Genomic DNA, 19,406 nt, shown 5'->3' with positions numbered 1-19,406 from the left:
ATGCTAACTTTTTGGAAGGAGCATAGGGTCTAAGAATTTTGTGCCTTTGCTACAGTTTAATTATTTTTGAATTAGCACTCCGAGCCAAGGAGGCAATGGCCTATTTTTCCATTAGGCATGAAGGAATGAGCAAATCTGAGAAAGAACAACCCCAAACAGAATAAGTATGCCATTTTGCAGTTCATAAAACATACGGCTCTGATAATGCAGCTCAAGGAAGTCATGCTGTGTTTCCATGGGTGAATGGCTTGTAAAGTGGAGGTGATCTCCACGTATGAAGAATTCTGCACTGTAGTTTGGCAATATCAGTTACTTTATCTAATTTGTATTCTATTTACTGGGAGGCAAGGATAAGCAATTTAGGGATAACTTAACTACATACCCCTCTTTGGAAACTGACTCTTACTCTTGTAAGCTTCCCTATGGAGGGGTGGGGAAAACCCTGAGCAGAAATGATAGCAAAATTAGACATCAGAATTACATTGGAGTTACTTATATTAAGGTTCAGTGGAATAGGCACCTGGAATTTTTCTTCTGCCTAACTTTAACTGTGAACTCTCTCAAGAATGGCAGATTTTGTCAATAATTGTTCCCTGCAAATGATTTTAAGTAAAAGGAAATTATCCCCCAAATGCATACCTCTGCAGGCATTTGTAATGCAATAAGTGCATTTTCATTATTACTGAGCAATTTCAGCTGTGAGTAACTACATAGCAAAAAATAAAAACATTTTCAGAGGTAAATTAAATCACTGTACCCGAAGAATCTGGATTTGCCTTGTACAATTTAGACATGACAAAGCTGAAATAAAAATAAAAGCCCAAACGAGAAAAATGGAAAGCCAGCTCTTGAGCATTATGGATTCTGAGTTCAAGAAGCTAAGACTCTCCACTGCTTTCAAATACCTTTCTAAAAATGAAACAGAAATGGAGTGTAGGCACTGACATAGCTTACAAAAGTTTTTATCTTCATCTCCAACATGTCGCCATCAATGTGTACTCTATGTAAAGACTATGTATATAATTTGGAAAACATTTGTAAATGAAATTCACAAAAACAGTGGTTTCTAAGGAAAAAAATGCTCTCATCCAGGACAATCGTGTATGTCTGTGGAGATGATTTAGGGAAGAAGCAGGGAAAAGGCAGTCCTGACAGTGTTATCTGTAAAGTAGCTTTCCCATTCATTCCCTTAATGATGTTGCACCATCTAAAGCACTAATTGGATTGCACATTGCATGACTCTCAAGAGTATTGCATCTCAACAATAAAATCCCTACAGAGTCATTTATCATGTCAAAGGGTAAGTGATATTTTTGGGGTATTCATCTGGGCAAGACTCTGTAGCTTGGTAACTAGTGGTCTGTCCTGCAGAAAGCAAGGGTTAGTTGTCATTTGGGCTCAATTAGGTATTTCATGATATAAAATTTATTGTTTATTTAATCAAGAGCTGAATCCTGGGTCTTTCCATCTGCAGGTTGCTAACCATATTGTTGCCTTCTTGCTTTCTCTGCCTCTCCTTACAGGGAACTTTGACAGGACAGGAGCAAGAAAATACTTCTGCCTCCATCTGTCTTTGGGAGGAAAAAAGTGTGTGAGAAAGCACTCGTCCCATTTTGCTTTCTGAAGAAAGTTTTTAGAAGAAGATCATTGTGAACTTTGGGTCGAAGGAGGTACTACCCATGCGTGGTATGGTGACTTCATTTTAGAGATGAAAGGATTTTGGATAGTCCCTTCCCTTTGATATTTCCTATTTCTCCTAAGTCCACTGACTTTCAATGTGCCATTCCTGGCTCTCCACAGGAGCTGAGTTGTTAAGAAGCTTTGGTACCTAAGTTCAGAGCAGTGAGTTCTATTAATGGTGGGTGCCCAAAAAAGAAATCTGGTTATATTAATCCAAAAAGTGCATTACTGGTTGTGGGAATGACTGAAATTTTTCTTTATTCTCCCTTTTCAGTATGTGGGTGAACTTTGGTGACTCAAAATGATTCAAAAGGACTATTATCCATAACTATAAATGGGGAATCTGGAGAGCAAAGGCATCTTAAACCCTTCCTGCCCCAGGATTTGAAAGCCTTCCTTACATTCATTTGGGATTCATAATTTCCCTGGAAGTGCGTCTATTCTGTGCTAAATAAAACAGAGCAAAGAGAAAGGTTGGGAGTTAGAGCAAGAAACTTTGAGCAAGAGTGATGGGGAAAAGGAATTCCTTTCTTTCTTCTTTTGCAAAATACATCCGAAATAACCTACTTTTAGGCAATAGGATCTGGTGCATCCCACCTACTTTCAGACACCTAAATGAGGTGCAAGAAAGGAGTCAGTTACCCTAAATTCCTCCAGAAAGAGACAGGCAACTCCAGATTCTAGACAGATTAGCCCACACCGCCTCTGGTGCTCTTTGTCCCTCCCCTCACTGATTATAAGGGAAGCCAGAACAAATGAGATTCTCACTTAGGAACCAGATACTCTAATCATGTTAATAATCTGGCCTTAGAAGCCATGTTTTCTGAGAGATTTTGATGCTGAAGAATGGAGAAAAGTACCTACTGGGATTTCCAAAAGATATTTAATTTCCAGTGATTTTAATGGGAATATGTAATTACTTTGAAATCCAATTAGGTTCCTGAGTACCTCTGGAGTCTAGGTCTAGAAACCTGGGTTTCACTGAAAACAAATGGAATTTAATATCTTAAAATCTAAGCCACACTCGAAAATGAAACTTTGAAGCTTCAGTCACTTCCGCATTTTTCCAAATTTTAACTTTTGTCCGTTCACTTCTTAGGGCAACTGAATCTTTAGTTTAATTAAGCTTCTGTGGATGTACCATAGGATTTTTTGGAGAATAAAATTATTGATGACAACAGACAGAAGACAGTAAACATGGACAATTCATGGAGGATAGAACCGCAGGTGACGACGACTTACAAGGACAGAGATTCAAATTCAGCTCAGGAATCCCTCAACGCCTGCTTGCTAGAAGTGGGAAAGGTAACAGACATAATCTAATTTTTGCCCAGTTGCTTATATTCTTTTCTTAAGCTGTATTATTTCTTCTTACACAAGAGATTGGGACTGGACTTTTGTACAAAAAGCATATGTGTTTTTATGTTACTGCTATTTTTAAATGGGATATTTCATTCCTCCTAATATGGAGCTCCACGATTCCATTTTATTCTGCAAGCAAAAGCTGGTCCTGCACTTGCGCAGAGCTCCACTGAAATCAAAAGGGTGCAGCACTAAGGAGTAAAGACTTCCATGTAGAGTAACTTGCAGGATTCAGCCTAAACTTGTATATATTTATTTTTCTTGCAATTGAAATGTGCTGCTTATCCTGAAATAACAGCATCAATAATCTTTAATTAGGGTATTACAGCAAGTGAACAGCTATATATGCTTTATAAGCAGGAAATTGTACATTAGCTACTATAGTTATCAATTAACATATTAGAAATTCTACATGCAAACCCTTCAGAACTAAAATGAACAAGTTTCTGATCTAGTGGCATGTGTGCTAGGCTTTTACTATTATGCTAATAATGTTTGTAGAAGTCTGTATTTGTTATTTACCTCTGTTAGATAGTTTCAACAGGAATAACTAGTGCCTTTTTATCTAAAAATGCTTGGGTAGAATTAGACTGGAGTGAGAACCAATATTTTTAAAGTGATCGTGAATATATTTATTGTTGAGTTAATTTTTTCCCCTTTGTCACTTTCTTTTATTTTAACTACTGCAATATAATATGAGTTCCAGTATCTATTTCAGCAGGATATTTCAACAATAACACAACTCTGTGGCACAACAGTGTTACTGTTAAAAATATTTATACATTGTAAAGTGCTGTCCATGAACGCAACAGTGCCAGTGAGGACTTTGCATTAGATCTAAATATGCTGATAAATCCTGATTTGTCTGTAGAAGTGACATACATACCCATCTAGTAAAATACATCAGAAATAATTATCCACTCAGCCTGAGTGCACCATGAAGATGAAATTAAATATGTTCTTTAAGGGGGACTTCTATTAAGCTTTATTTTGTCATCATAGGGGAAAATGGAATAAGCATTAACTTCCACAATAAATTAAATAATTCATTTTATTCCAAGTATGATAAAATTGACTGTCATTTTGGATACCTGATAAACTTCTTATGTCTATATCCAGGCGTGATCGTTCAGTTTTTAAATAGCTTAGTACTGAATTCATTAATGAATTCCAAAACTATCATTACTGGCATATTATTTGGCTAAAGCAGGTTGTATTTTAGCTAAACCTCCTACACCTTAAAAAATATTTTTTGATACATTTACCGAAAGCATAACTTCTGGTATTGCTTCCTATTGTTGATAAGTTTTAGTAGTTTTTGTTTTGTAGGCAGAGGGCATCATTTTTTTGGTTTTCTTCTTTTTAGAATAAAAGGAAAAATCTCTATTGAGTGTACAATGGAAGCAAGCATTTTTCCAGTTCAGCAGCTTCTGCTGAATTGTAAATAATTGGGTTGTTTCAAGAGAAGAGTAGCAGGGCCTGTAACTCCAACAGCTAGTAGTGGTTTAGTTTACTGCTTCTACCACCTGCCTTCTGGTTTAATATTGGAAGCAAGAGGCGTGCAATTAAGTATGAGGAAATGAAAATAAATGACACTGTTCATTGCACATTACAAAGTGCCTGGCAGAAAGAATGCAGCTCGCCTGGACCTGATGACCCCTGGGGAAAACATGTCTCGTGCTTGGGAAAACGCCAGTGAATCAGACACCAGTCCTAATTTTATCTATTATCAAACACAGTGGTTTTCTTCTTGACAATTTTAAACTTTTTTTTTTTACTTATAGTCAGCTTCTGAAAAGCAGGTAGATGCTATATTGAAATGAAACAGGTACTGCTTATGTAGAGTACACCAAACACGCAGGGATATCTTTTTAATGATTTCCTTAGCAAGTTCATTGAATTACATTCATAATAGGATCAATTTGAATGGATTTTAAAATTCTAAGTCATAGTCTAGAGGTGAACAGTTCTTTTAATTACATCTGAGTAGTGACACTGCATTGAATGTAATATTTCCAGGTATGTAACTCAGCCTACCCTTGCCCCAGAATCTGAATGCCTAGAACCTAATTCATTTTACGATGCCTGTGCTGTAAATGCTGTACCTTTATTGTATATATATGGCTCACACAGTTGTTTGTTAGAACATAATAATAATAATAATAATAATAATTGTTTTTAGTCATTCATCCTAAGTTGTCCAAGCACATTTAAAAACTGAGATTACTGATATTACAGAATAGGAAGAAACTGTGCCATAGAGAAATTTGGTGTCTTTTTCAAGAAGACATAGTAAATCACAGAGTAGTTGAAGGTGAGATACCCAGTTCAGCAGGAAAATAAAGAGTTTAACATAAATTATGGTGCCTGCTACAGAAGTCAAATTCATCTTTTTTAGATCTCAGCTGACTCTAATGCATGAATTCAACTAATACTGCCTGATTTAGGTGGATAGATGTGGAGAAACTTTCATAATGAAAGCAGAAGCAATTAGAGACTGTCATGGCTTCGTGACTGGCTACAAAACCAGAACTTAGATGAGGTGTGCCAGAGTTTGTAAACTTTTCAGTGAAGACAAATTGCCAGAGAATGTTGGAAAACAGATAATTTCAGGCAGAAGCGCTGCAAAGACTCGGTGATTTTTTCCTGATTTCATCTTGAAGAAAGAAACATCATGGTAACTTGATGGGTATTGTTTTGAGTATTATTTTCCTCACCCCATAACCCAAGGTAAAACTCAAGGGTGCAAACTCATGAGGAATTGAAACCGTATAAGGATTCACAGACCCTCCAAAACAAAACCACCAACTTTCACATTTCTGGCTGTATGCAAGTACATGAATTCTCTCTCGCTCCTTCTCTCTGTGCCTTTTCTCTCTCTCTCTCTTTCTCTCCCTCTAGCATTGCATGCACACTCTGCAGAAGGTAACATTTTTTTTAATCCATATTTTAGGTAAGCTTTTCCTAGTCTATGAAAGGTATTCTTCTCTATTGCAGTTCTTAATATAACTTGTTAGACTCTTGATATAAAAAAGAGTATTTGGATGTCAGTCATTCAGTCTCTGCTAGTTAAAAAGCATGTCTTTCTGAGGATGCCTTCTATCCATAATCCTGCACAACATGAAATATGGTTGACAGCTATATTTCCACACTGCAAATTGCAAAGTAATTCACATTCACAATTCTAAGTGCTTCTCCTTTGAGACTTATGGATGTTTGCCACATTACTTGCATTGTGGTATATGGCCTTCTCTATGTACTTTATAGAATAGGTCAGAAATAGAGACAGAAAGTACACTGGCTAATTTCAAAATAGAGAAAAAGTTTCTGGAGATTAAATATAGTGTGAAAGAATTACTATAGTGGGTCACACTTCCTCTTATCTCTGAAAATGACCCATGGAGGGTACTGGGAGTAGATTATAGCAAACAGTGCAAGTACAGAATGGTCTGTTATTTGATATGCCCACATACCTTCAGCAGTTTAGTAGCCTCTGGTAGATCTAACCTCCATGAGTTTGTCTAATCCTTTCCAAGATCTTTAAGATCAAGCATGTCACAGCAGGAAAGTTTGTCCATTGAAGTGGTGGAACAGAAAAACAGAGACTCTCACAAGCACGAACTTTTTCTGCTGTCTTCACCGAACTGCAGAGAATCAGTCATGATTATGTAAACTTTTTTTCCAGAGCTTTGGCAGCTCTTAAACATTGTAAACTCTGAGGAAGGATGGCCAAAATCAACAAAAGTACCCGAAGTGATGCTGTAAGCAACATAAACGCAAACAAAAGGCAAAAAATCCAAACATATGAACAAAGTTGCAGCTATCCTTTGTGCTAAAATAACTCATAAATTTAGAGAACAATTTAAAGGAGGCAATAGTTCTTTGCCCAGACTATGTTCAGAGATATGCTTCCACTTGCAGGCCAACCAAATGCTGAGGATGAAGAAAATGTGGAAAAGAAGATGACCAAAGAAGTTTAGAACTGACATTAATGCAAGATGTGCGGTCCAGTCTATAAGAAATTACTTGGTAATAGCAGCATGCATTGAACAGAGAAAATAAATTTCAATTTAATACTATTGATTCTACAATTGAATTGTGTCCAGATTGCTGGAGAAACCCTCTAAATATAGAGAGAAAATTATGAGACAACAGTGACTGCCACCTGCTGCAATCCCGAGATAAAATGTGGGTGCCCAGATTCTATTTGCCAACCAGTATTAGCTCATTGATGGCTCACCGTAAACATTCTCCAAGAATACTTGATGAGCTGCTCTGGAGACTGCTTGCCAGGTCTTCAGCTACTGACAAGGAAAGGAGGTATGAGTGTAAGGGTAGTGTCAAATTCTCACTTAAAGTCCCTGGTGTCTCATGCAAGGACCTACTGCCAGAGTATGTTAGAACTGCTCTTTAATTTCTCTGCTTTTGTCCTCTGTTATTAGCCCGAAAAAGCTGAAAAGCACGGCATGTCCAGAATTGCAGTACGTTAAAATTCGATGTGCCTTAGGAGCCTAAGTTCCTAGGGAACCCAGAAAAAGAGTTGAAAACAAGTTTATTACTTATCTAACAAGCTTTGGAGACAGCTCGTTATATTTATGCTTTAGCTTGAAAGAGGAAACCAAAGTCTTGGCTGCTGATCAGGTTCTGCTAAATAATTGTGAGGCTACCTTGCAAAAGAACATAGTTGGTAAAAGCTGAGGATGCTGAGATCTCTCCATAGTGCATATGCAAGTATGGCCTAGCATGATGCAGAGCATACGTTGGAACATATCTACCATTTATAGTCCCGTAATTGTAGGGAAAATTAAGCATCTGCTATTCCCAAATGAGTGTACAACCGTCTTAAAACTGGGTCTTGAAAAAATAGTGAGGAGTGGAGATCATCTACAGTGGAAAAGAAAGACCTCTATTCAGAATATATAAAAATACGATTTATTAGCATAATACCGGTCTTGAGAATCAAGCATTATAATTAATCTTTTATATTTTTTCATTGATGTTCAGTAAGCATATAACATAGCAGTTTCATATTTCAAATATATACATAAAGTCTTCCCACTGTGCATGTGTTCCAAATATTACTCTTATATCTTCTGAGATTAAGTAAACGCAGAAAGTAATGTACTCTACATAAATATAGCACTACTGAATCATAATAAATTTTTAAAAATATCTATTTACCACAAGAACTGTCTCAGAATCTCTTAGTGAAAACGTTGATTGGTTGAAATCAGAAGGTTTTTTTTCCTCTTCCCAGAAATGTACCAATTTCAACAGAACTTCTTCAGTTTCAAGAAGGATCTTCTGGTTAAAAATAAATAAAACTTTGAATATGCAGTTGGCCAGTGAGTGGATGTATGTAAAATAAGAGAGACCTAAGGTTAGGTCTTTCCTCTGCCTGCTTTACATGGCTTGAACCTGAATTTTCCACATAAGTGAATGCCCGACCCCTAGCTAGTAGTTTCAGTTTCCCTCACTCAATCTGTTCCAGTATGTTTACATGTATAAGTAAGTGTCCATTTGGAAGATGAAGCTACGGATTGACACAGGGACCCAAGAGCTTGGCAGCAATAAAAGATCTTCATGTTCTCAGAAAATTTTTGCATATTTCAGAAATTGTGATGAGAAACAAACAGGCTTTTGGCAAATTCGAAAGTAATAAAGATCGAAAAACTTCAAAGAGATGAATGTATTAGTGAAATAGTAATATTTTGATACTTAAACATAGCAACCGTAAACAACTTTTCTATTTACTGTAAGTGAAGTAGCAGTGCATACCAGAATTTACCTGGCAGAAATGTTGCCCATGCTCATAATCTGTAGAGGCAGTGACAACTGCTTGTTATGGCTAAGAAAGGTATGAATTCAATTCTTCTAATAGACTTAGGGAGACTCGTGCCCCACTAAACCACCTGTAAATGAGAATGAAGCTGGCAGCAGGTGCACCCCTGCAGTCGGCCAACTGAATAATCATGGCCAATCGCTCATCTCCCAAAGTAACAACGATCAGCTCAGTCCTGCGTGTGCTGAAGCCAGTGTGAAAAAAGACAAAGCCAAACCTCACTACATCCACTCCTGTGATCTCATATCCCCTCCTGTGATCTCATATAGTACCTTCTTCCCCTGCATCTCATTTAGTGATCAGTCAGTCTCCTGAGATATAAATCCTGTGCTTGTCCCACTGATAGAAGATTTTACTTAGAATGGTTGATTCTATTTGCAGAAATGCATTTTATTTGTGCTGTGAAATGAGAGTGCAGCAAGCTCCTGTGGGCAGACTGCTTTGTTGAGTCAAATTTGTACTCTCATTTTGAGTATGGAACTTATACCATTCGACACTTCACACGAAAAGATATGTTTTACGCTAATATGTAGTAATCTCTGTACAAGTACAATCGCTACTCACTTTCTCTGCTTTTAGCCACTCCCTAGTGGGAAATTTCTCTGGGAAATGAACATGAGATTTGGGTTCTAACTGTATTTTCAAGTGCATTTATCGGTTAAATTTCGTGTACTGTTATGACAAAGAGATTCTACTAATAATAGTAATGGATTTCTGATAACAGATAAAACCCAGACACTGAAAACTCCTACATGTGGACTGTTTACTTTTACTTTACTCCTAGTACTCTTTGAACGTGAAATAAGTTAAATTACTTTTATTTTCAAAAACACATTTTAACATGGAAAAAATGATGACTGAAAACAAAATTAGAGCATTATGTTCAAAATTCTGAAAGCTAAACTGTTTTTTCTACAAATATTAACTATTAAGAGTGAAGTTGGTTACAGATGGTTTCTTGTATTTTTCTTTTCCATGATCAGTATAATAGAGTGGCTGTATAAAATAGGTAATGCTAGCTATGTCAGTATGGGTGTCTTGCAAAAGCTAAATAAATAAAAAGTGACTTAGCTTTTATTTACCTTGCAGCAGGTGAACAAATAAGGTGACAGTGAAATAAATTATTTTTTCCTGCCAGCTAAGTATGTCATCAATCCTTCTTACTAAAGTAATGAAGCAGGGAAACAATATTTTTGTTTGCTTTTCACTGTGGTGGAGGATGTCCACATCAAAAGGGAAGATAACACTTCAACTTTAAGGATGGCTGTGGCATGGTATTTAGGCCTCCCTGCTAAGTCAGGTACTGCTTTCTGTTTTAAAACAATCTGAGGTGGCTCTGGATGATCCTATCATGAATATTGCCTCCCAGCAATTCTTAGAATAACTTTTAAAGAACACCCATGGGCAACTTGTTTGAGTCTCAGAGGCACTATCTGTTGTCAAAATTTTATTTCAGTATGCACTGGATTTTTTTAAAGCAAGTATACATATATTCTGTCAATATTCAGATGCTCATAATTCTTACGTGCTTGAAAAGTGTTATTTTAAAGTGTTAGTGCAAAAGAAAAAATGCACATTTGTTCCTTTCTCATTCATTCTTTCACTTGGGGCCCGAGTCTCTGTTTAAACTCCAGGGGTGCCATCCAGAACAAAGAATCAGTAGAATTAAGAAGATGGCCTTTCACAAAGACAACAGTGAAAATGGTGATCTGTTGGTGATCTGTTCTCTGACAGAATTCTAGGGTGGCTTTTCTCCATGGACTCTTCAGTTTTAGACTGGTAAATCCACTTGCACTACCAGTCCTGGACATCTGAAAGCATCTATCATATGTACATCTGACAGCTTTGAGAAGCAGGGGTAGGAAAGTGAGTATGTGCAAAACTGAATCCTTTGGCAACTGGGCAAAATGTCAGTAAATTCAATGGAGCTTTTCATTAAATTCAGCGTGTTTTATGTTAAAGCTGAATTCAGCCCACAGTGTACAACTATTGGAAAAGTTATATGAAATTTTACTACGTGCAAAAATTCAATTTCACATTGAATCCATTTTAAACCCACTTGAAAAATATTTTAAAAATATCTTTTGCAGAGTCCTATGGTCTAAGGCTTCTCTATTCTCTGTCAAGATAGATCAGTTGAAGCATGCAATGATGGCTTCCCAGATTCTTTTATATACTCACTTAGTAGCAACAAATGAAAACATGTATACATCGTTCATTTCTGTTTAAGAAAATTCTTCTGTTGGTGAGGGCTTTTTTATGGATGTGTTATAATGATACATCATTAAGATTGTTTTCACCTTTTTCCTTTAGGTTTAAATTTAATTGGCAATGGTCAACTTCTTCCATCACTAAATCAGTTTAAACGAACCAATCAATAGTATCCACCAGGTCAGCATATCTTCACATGCAAGTAGAGTGGATGATGCTGAAGTGGACTGATGTCGAATTGACCGATGGCTTTGTGGAGTACAAAACAGACTCCTGAACTAGGCACAGTACTTGGGCTATCTCATGCCACACTTCCCATCTTTCCTCTGTGGCTAGTTGTTAGAAATATGATGCCCTGAAAAGGTGGTTTCTCCATATCAGAGAGCCAACAAAGGACCCAAGCAATTCTTCGCTGGCAAGAGGTGTTGTCCATCTTGTGAAAAGCAAAGGATCATAACAAAACAGATACGGAGTTACCCCGAAACAGAAAAACAGTTGGCAGTTACCTAGGGTGGAAGTCCCAAAGGGTGCTCACAGCGCTGCTCAGAGGAGTTTAGCTGTTCTGTTTTGAACAGACATCCCCACCTCCTACATAACTGGCTGTTTTACATATATATCACAGTGGTTAGTCCTGAATGAGGCATGAGATGGCTGTTTTTCCAGTAGCAGTCACAGTCTTCAACCAACAACAACAGCAGGAGATAAAACTCTTTCACTAAGTAAGTCTTTGCTGCATCTCCCTATCATAATTTAGATCCTTTTTCTCTCCCTATTTTGCCTAAACTCCATATATTTCCTTCTAAAAATATAATCTGGAAAAGTATCCAGTTATATATTTTTTCTTTCCATGGGTTTCCATTCTGTCCAATCCAAGCACTCCTTTTCATTGCTGGCATTGCTGCCAGTAACAGGACTCCTGTCCCGTATAGGTCCTGTCCCATCAAAGTGTTATTCACTTTTAAAACTGCCCTCTTGTAATTACTCACTGTTTAAACATATCAATGGTTATTTAAGCAATAATTCAGTAACCTAAAAAAACTAGAAAGAGAGGGACGGACCTGTAATCCTCGATGTTTGTTTACTGCTTAATTTCTCTATCACCACAAACAGTATAGCTCAATTATGTATTTGAATTATTGATTTTTTTAGTAGTACTGAAGTCTATCCACCAAGTACCTTTTGTTCAGATTTCTAACTTTATCTTCTTTTTCTATCAAACCTATCTAGAAAATATGGCATTTACTTTAGTTTGCTGTATTTTATCAGTCAGCTTGCATGAACAAAGGAAACAGTGCCATATCTTTCAGTGACATGAAACATCGTAGAAAGAAAAAAAATTATACAATGACAAGAACAACTGTGAGCCAATAGGAATATAAAACGTCTTCACCTTCTTGTTATCTCACAGCATTCAGATGCTCATAATAGTTTAGAAAGCATGCCGCCCACACCACAGGATCTTGCTCCTCTTTAATTTTCTCTAATTTGTGTAGTGAATAACCAAATACTCATAATGCAATTAGAAGATAATCAGGCTTGTAATTATGTTAATTGCTGGAGACTTACATCAATCCTCCAGCAAAGTGATAGGATTTCAGGGGAACTATTAACATGGGAAGAGAGAGGAAGCGCACATGAGAGAGAAAGAGAGAGACTGGGGGAGTGAGTAAATTGATGAACAGCTTAGGCTTGTATCATTGAGCAACAATGAGAATACAATGGTGCAACAAATGAAAAGGACCTCAAGGGGAGAAGCTCAGAAAATGAGGTTTTAGGTACCAGCAACTCAACCTCTTTTGTCTGTTTTCTTCCCATAAATAATCATGTTGTGCATCTATATTTATTGTAATAAGCCCAATTCAGAGAAATCAGATCCATAGCTGAACAGAGAACAAAGGGCAACTGTTCAGCTATGCCGCGGTTTTCCATGTCTCCCACATCACTGAAAGAGCCACTGTATTACCTTCTGTCCTGCTCTCCTGGGGGATATTCTTTTCTCATGGTGATGTCCATTACATTTAAAGCCATAATACCACAACTGCAATGGCCTGCCTCAGGACTGTCATGGATCAGTCATAATCTATGAAGAACATATGATACACAGTGGACTGACAGAATGTATAAGGTAATCCACAGTGGAGATACTTTTTTATTTACCTTTTTGTCGGTACCTCAGCTGGGTTGTAAGGACTAAACCTTTTGAAAGTCAGTTTTGTCAGCTATAGTCTGATATAAATTATAGACTATGATTGCACTTTATTAATATGGTCATTCCTGAGTCTACAGTACAGTTTTCTGTGTTTAGACTACTTGCCAGAAATCACCTAGCTGAATTTAAAGAAAAAAGTATTATTATTAATGTATTTGTTATTAGGAATTAGAAAGACAGTTCTTACATTGCAAGAGAAAGTAGTAAGGGTCAGGGAAGTCAGGCTCCCTTTTGCCTCATATAATCTTTTTGCCCACAGCTGCCATGAGGATGATGATTCTGATGAAGAAAAATACAACGAATAGTTTTCATGCAAAAAATTAATTGTTCAACAGCTGAGAAAACTCAGTTGTTTTGTGTTTTTGCCTGTTTCGTCTTTTTGTATGCCTGTATGCACAGTTAAACCAAAGGGCATTTTGATTAACTCTAGGAACGCACTTGGATGTAAGAGTGCATTATCTTTTGCAGCTTTATGGAAAAGCATTTTTTAATGTTATATCCTTTAAATTTGTGAAATGAGCCAAAAACTAACTACAGAGACTGGGGATTTTATATAAATTGTCATTGGTCATTTTGTTGTCTTTAAATTCAAGTAGGGCCTGATTTCTCAGTTCTAAAAATCCTAGGAAGAGTTGAAAGAAGCAGAACTCTCTCAACGGCTTCACCTACTGCAGTTTTCTCCTCTGTTGTTTCTTCAAAGGAGTGAGTCCTGTGCATCATACTGTGACTCCAGCCATGACAACACAATTTATATGAAGTAGCCCCCAAAGATCACTCTAGGGATCACACAACAAGAGACTGGAGAACATAACCCAAATATAAGTCCAAGTTTCCTTACATATAAGTCCTCAGCTCTGTGGGGCTGTGCACCCAAGGTTTGGCCCACCTTGGTGTATACTTGTTGCTGGTGCTGGGTGAAGATGGGCTTCTGAGATGCTCCATATCTCTTCAGGGGCTCTGCAATGTCTGAAGAAACTGCAAGTGTCTGACAAAAAGACCAAACACATAACATGCACAGGGGACATCTTCAGTTTCGAACAGTCCGGGTGAAAAATTCACAAGGCAAACAGCGCAACGTTCTTCTTCTTTCTGGCTCCTGCCCACATGGTGGTACACAATACCTGTCCTAGTAATGAGGACTGGTTGTACTATTCAGCAGTCCCCCCCAGCCCAAGGATGTAGCTACTTCCAGCTCTATTTTATACAGGATGGCACATTTAGGCCTTCATGGAGCTACAAGTTCATTTTACCTCTGTGACACTTCCAACATTTCTGAACATGCCAACAGTTTCCACCCAGAAACTGATCCTCCAGAAAGAACACTTTCTTTTTTTTAAAAACAAAAAAAACAAAAAAAATCTATACTTTTCCACTTGCTTCCTTTGACTGCTTTTATGAAAGGTATTCAATGGCATTCCCCACCTCTTTGTTGGGGAGTTTCACTGTGCAGTATGTGCATAGCCCTCCGTGATCTTCACAAGAATGTAATTATGAATATATCATTGCATTGTTGTTATTAAATTTAGGATAGACATAGTCAGTAAAACAGTATCATCTATTACAATTATGTTAATTACATACTGTTGTAGATGCTCATAGAGTTTTTAAACGCTTTCATCCAATCTTACCCACAATGTAATTTTATTGTCTTCTGTTGAGGTACACTACAGATCCCCTTCTAGTCTTAGCAAAGGGAGGAGTAGAAAGCATGGTACACAGGTCAAGAAAATCATCAGCAAGGAAAATATGGGTTAAAGAAGTGTATTCCAAATAGAAATCTGAAAGATATGAAGACTAGTTCAGTTATGGCTTCCTTCCATTTTTCTCTTGGAATTTTCCTTGGATTGTACCTGTCAGACACAAGCCCCTTAAAATTGGGCTTCTGTGTGCTTGGCATTTGGAATTGCTTTTTCAGGTGGGATAAGAGGTGTACTTATAAATCCCAGTGGCAGCATCAAGTGAAAAAGTCCCTTCAGGGCCTCTCGGCACTTTGTGTTGGCAACACAATAAGCATATTTCATGACACTGCCCAGGATACAGATCACAGGGCAAGGGAAGGCATTATTAGTTGCAAACCCCATATCCTAGTTCAATACTCCATTTCTTTTCACCACAAAATTTCTTTTCTCTTAGCTGTCAAAGCTCCTGCAGGTTAAATTCAAGGTGGTTTCTGAGATTCTTACAGATTCCCTACAGCTGTTCCCATAGCTGTCTAACTTTCTCAGTCATTCATTTGCAGTGCAGCTATATAGTTTCTTATCAAAGGCCTTGAAAATTGCTGCCTGATCTGATCAGGGCTCTCCAGCTTATTTAACACTTCGTGAAGCTTCCCAAGCCTGAAATAGGCTAAAATCAATGTAAGCAGTGTAACAGATTCAGGTTTCATTGTCCTGACCACCCCAGCCCCCATTCCCCATGCAGTAGGTCACAGTCTCTTCTAAATGAATTGCATCTACCACACTTCTTTACAGGCTGTTATCTGAGAGGGTTACTATACAGGGATGAAATAGAGGCACAACAAAGAGATAAAACTATCAATGTCTGCTTTTGTCAAGATGAAGAACATAAGGGAAATTTTCTTTCTTTAATTCTGTGGAAGAAATGAATATACACTTGGCAGGACATTCTGTCTCAGCCAATGCTGCAAGCAGACAGCGGTCCAGTCAGAAAGAAATAACTGATTCAGGAAAATATTCTGTGAGTTGGATGAAGGTCAGACCACTGATCTATGTATCAGAATCAGGAGGACAGAAACAAGTAGGGGAAGAAAGACTTCATAACATCCATCAAAATGTATAAATTGTAAAAGAGCTTCTCCAAATCATTGCAAGCACATAAAGCAATCTAATGGTGAAGCATATTGAAACAGAGCATGTCATCATTTTGCCCCATCAGAACATCACACGTCTCCATGCCACTTGCTGTATAGCTCAACAAAGGCAATGGACATATTTCTTGTCTTTTAACCCAGCAACCCAGCCCCAGTAATGAGAGGTTTGCTTATTTGTTTCTGAATCTGGAGGAAGTGAGCTAAATTCAGCATTCACTATTAAACCACATCATCAGTTGCCTTCAAACCTCTGTTACCTCAATATTGACAGCTGGCCAGTTAGTACAGAATTTGTTAGCCACTAACTTGTAGCAGTTTGGAAGTAGTTTCCTTCCAGATGTCAGTAGTCACTGGTTTCCAAGTAGGTATATATGAGTATCCTTTGTGTATCCATGAGCCCTGGTTCTAGATGGTCAGAGCCAGCTGTGTGCACAACTTCTTACAGCAGTTTTGGAGGCATTGTTTATTACCACAGGTAAAAATGATGTTGTTATAATATCACTACACTTAGTTATTTGTCCTGTCTTAGCATTTTCCCAGCTTACAAATAGAGAATCTGCAGAACTGCAATATAATCAGTTTCTCAGCACTCAGTTTATATGAGTAAGATCTCTATGACATCTATAATTACTGTATGAGTAATATCTGTGCTTCTTGCAGAGGGTGACTACTGGAATGTCCTCCAGTGTATCCCACATCTTTTGTCTACAACATGTATAGCTGCTCCAGTGCACTTCTGCTCCAAGCTGGATCTGTGCGGTAGCATTATTTGAAAGAGGAAAAAAATGGAAGTAATTTATACCAGAAGTGTCCAGACAGTGGCATACATATATCCCCAATGACAGGTAAGCCACTTCAAAATACTGTACATTCTCAAAATGTATGCATATATATATATACATACACATATATTCTACCACATTTCCTCTGTAAGAGGTGAAGCTTATGATGTGTGCACATGGACGCACATCTACCATACATGGGAGCAGCTGTTCCAGCTGCTGCAATTACTGCCACTGTTGGATCAATACAGTACAACACAATTCTCTTTTTCTGATAGCAGTACCTGAGCAAATTAAATTTGGAGTTGATATTATTGCTTTTGTAGAAAGGACATCAGCATCTTCTACAGCAGAGTATGAAAAAATAATGCTAGTGGAGCCCTAATGATCCTGCTAGATATGTTACTTCCTAATGCAAGATACCACACAGTTCTAGGAGGAAGCTACGTAGATACAAATCAAAATGACCTGCAGTGTGATATTCAATACTATGTTTGGAAAGCTTAACTGTCCGTCACTGAGTGCCTTGCTCTAGGTAAGTTTTGTAATGAAGAAATGTTTGGTGATTTTTTCTAAATGTGTCTCTTGTTATGCTCGAAGTTAAGTGAAAACCTCAATAAGGGTGGACTGTTGGACACTGCCACAACTCAGTCGGGAGAAATACTACATTTCTTTATGGAAATGTAGATAAAACTGTAGAAACTGTTTCCCAAAACACTGGCCACATTCAGAAAGATGAAATGAGAAGAGTTTGGGATGAGAGAGACATGTATAATTTCTTTTTTCCAGAGGAGTTATGTGTGCAAAAAAAAATCCAACAGAAATTTCAAGGAAGAAGGCAGAAGAAATCTAAAGACAGAAAAGGATTATCCTCTGAAAGATTAAAAGAGAGGATCTTTGGGTAAAACACTGCATTAGATAAGTCACAGTACTGTGTGTGTATAGCTGGGCTTTTTTGTTTTCTTTTGCTTTGTTTTTGTACCAAAACTTTGTATTTATTCTTTGTACAGACAGTGAATTCCATGAAAAAGGTAAGAGGCTCCATCAGTACTTCTCGAATCTGTAAGACACTGATTTTGGCTAACTAACTGCTTTATTAAGCAATAACACTACTTCCATTCAGTTTGGAAGACTATTTACTGATATAGTGAGTCTATCTAGGCCTTTACTTTGTAATTTATATTATATAAAATATATATATCCTTTCAGATATTTTAACTCATTTTATGTGTTCCATGCAAAGATGCTTGTAAAGTTAGTTTTAGGAGAATGTTTTAAAACAAGTAGTTTACTGAGAAAAGAATGGTAAGTTCTTTCTGTAGTTTCTTGCAGGTTGATGTCATGGCACACGATAGCCTGGTTTGCTAACTTGTTTGAATTTACAGCCTAGAATGAAAATAAAAGAAAGGCTATGTAGAACAGAAAGCAAAAAAGAATTACCTTCAATAAAACTGGAATGAAACTGCTGCAAATTTTGCCAGGTCTATTGTCTCAGCTGCCAGGTTTCTTCATCCTGTGCCAGGTTTTCTCTCTAGATGCTGGTTAATTTTTCCATACATCAAATGCTTCACACCTGATTAGAGTGGGTTTTGCACTGCGAGTAGGACAGGCCATCGCTAACCTGCTGTGACTAGAAGCCAGACTGTCTTTTGGAAACATTGGCTCTGTTTGGAGGCTCACCTAGGGACACCTTGTGGAAGGTAATCAATTTCCATCAGGACAGGAGCTGGGCGTCCCTCTTGTGACCATCATAATATAATTAAAATTCCCCCTCAGGAAATCTTACTGAGTATTTCCACCACCTGTGCCTGACTCCTTTCATTCTGCTCTTTGACAGCAGTAGTTTAGCCCATCTCAAATGGTCTCCAGTGATCCAGCATCCTGAGATAGCGTTGTCTTTTGTTTCAAGTGGCCTCCTAAAACCTTTCTGCGAGAATCCCCGTTCATTCTCCATACACTGTTACATTCATTAGATCTGCTTCATCATGAATCATTAATAATGAAACATTTGCTTGTGGCTTTTTTCCTAGCAGTTATTTGTAGCACAGAGAAGTTTCTTTAGTTCTCATTTTTCACTGTTCTTATAATGGCATATAATCTAAAAGCTGTGCGTAAGATTTATGCTTGAAGTAAAGCCACTGCATCAGGAACACTGCACAAGAGTCAAGTCACTGTAGAATTTACCCATCTGACGGTATGTTCCCAAACATTTTCAGTAAAGACAGCAGCTACAAACCTTGCACTGCTATTTCCTGGACCATCAGGAAAGCAGTAGATGTGAAAGCATGGTCCACCATCTCCTCTTCAGTCCAAACTGAGAAGTTTCAGCTAAAACTGCAAGGTCCAAGAATCCAAAGAGACTGGACTCTTTTGCAGAGGGAACATGTTGCCAGCCCAGCAGTAAGGGCACTATTGGGATATAGCGTGTATTTTAAGCAGGATGAAATAAGAAATATAAGGATGTGAGGCAGTATGTAGCATGAAATAGAC

General features: G+C 37.6%; 1 long non-coding RNA gene across 3 annotated transcripts in view; it reads left to right on the top strand.

Annotated features, from left to right (window-relative positions):
* Positions 1–18,398, top strand: part of LOC112984490 (uncharacterized) — a 33,152-nt gene extending 14,754 nt beyond the window's left edge. The window contains exons 2-7 of one of the 3 annotated variants that reach the window (XR_003259510.2): positions 1,524–1,686; positions 2,780–2,985; positions 11,198–11,814; positions 13,120–13,220; positions 16,795–16,979; positions 17,243–18,398. This is a non-coding gene — a long non-coding RNA (uncharacterized LOC112984490). Of the gene's footprint in view, positions 1–1,523; positions 1,687–2,779; positions 2,986–6,963; positions 9,638–11,197; positions 11,815–13,119; positions 13,221–16,794; positions 16,980–17,242 lie in introns of those variants that run through there. The other 2 variants (XR_010387958.1, XR_003259511.2) reach the window with 2 other exon arrangements.
* The last annotated feature ends 1,008 nt before the right edge of the window (positions 18,399–19,406 follow it).

Source organism: Dromaius novaehollandiae, chromosome 2, assembly GCF_036370855.1.
Source record: "Dromaius novaehollandiae isolate bDroNov1 chromosome 2, bDroNov1.hap1, whole genome shotgun sequence".
In the NCBI taxonomy this organism is placed as follows: domain Eukaryota; kingdom Metazoa; phylum Chordata; class Aves; order Casuariiformes; family Dromaiidae; genus Dromaius; species Dromaius novaehollandiae.
The sequence above is the reverse complement of the archived record's forward strand: the minus strand, read 5'-3'. Positions and strand labels throughout refer to the sequence as shown.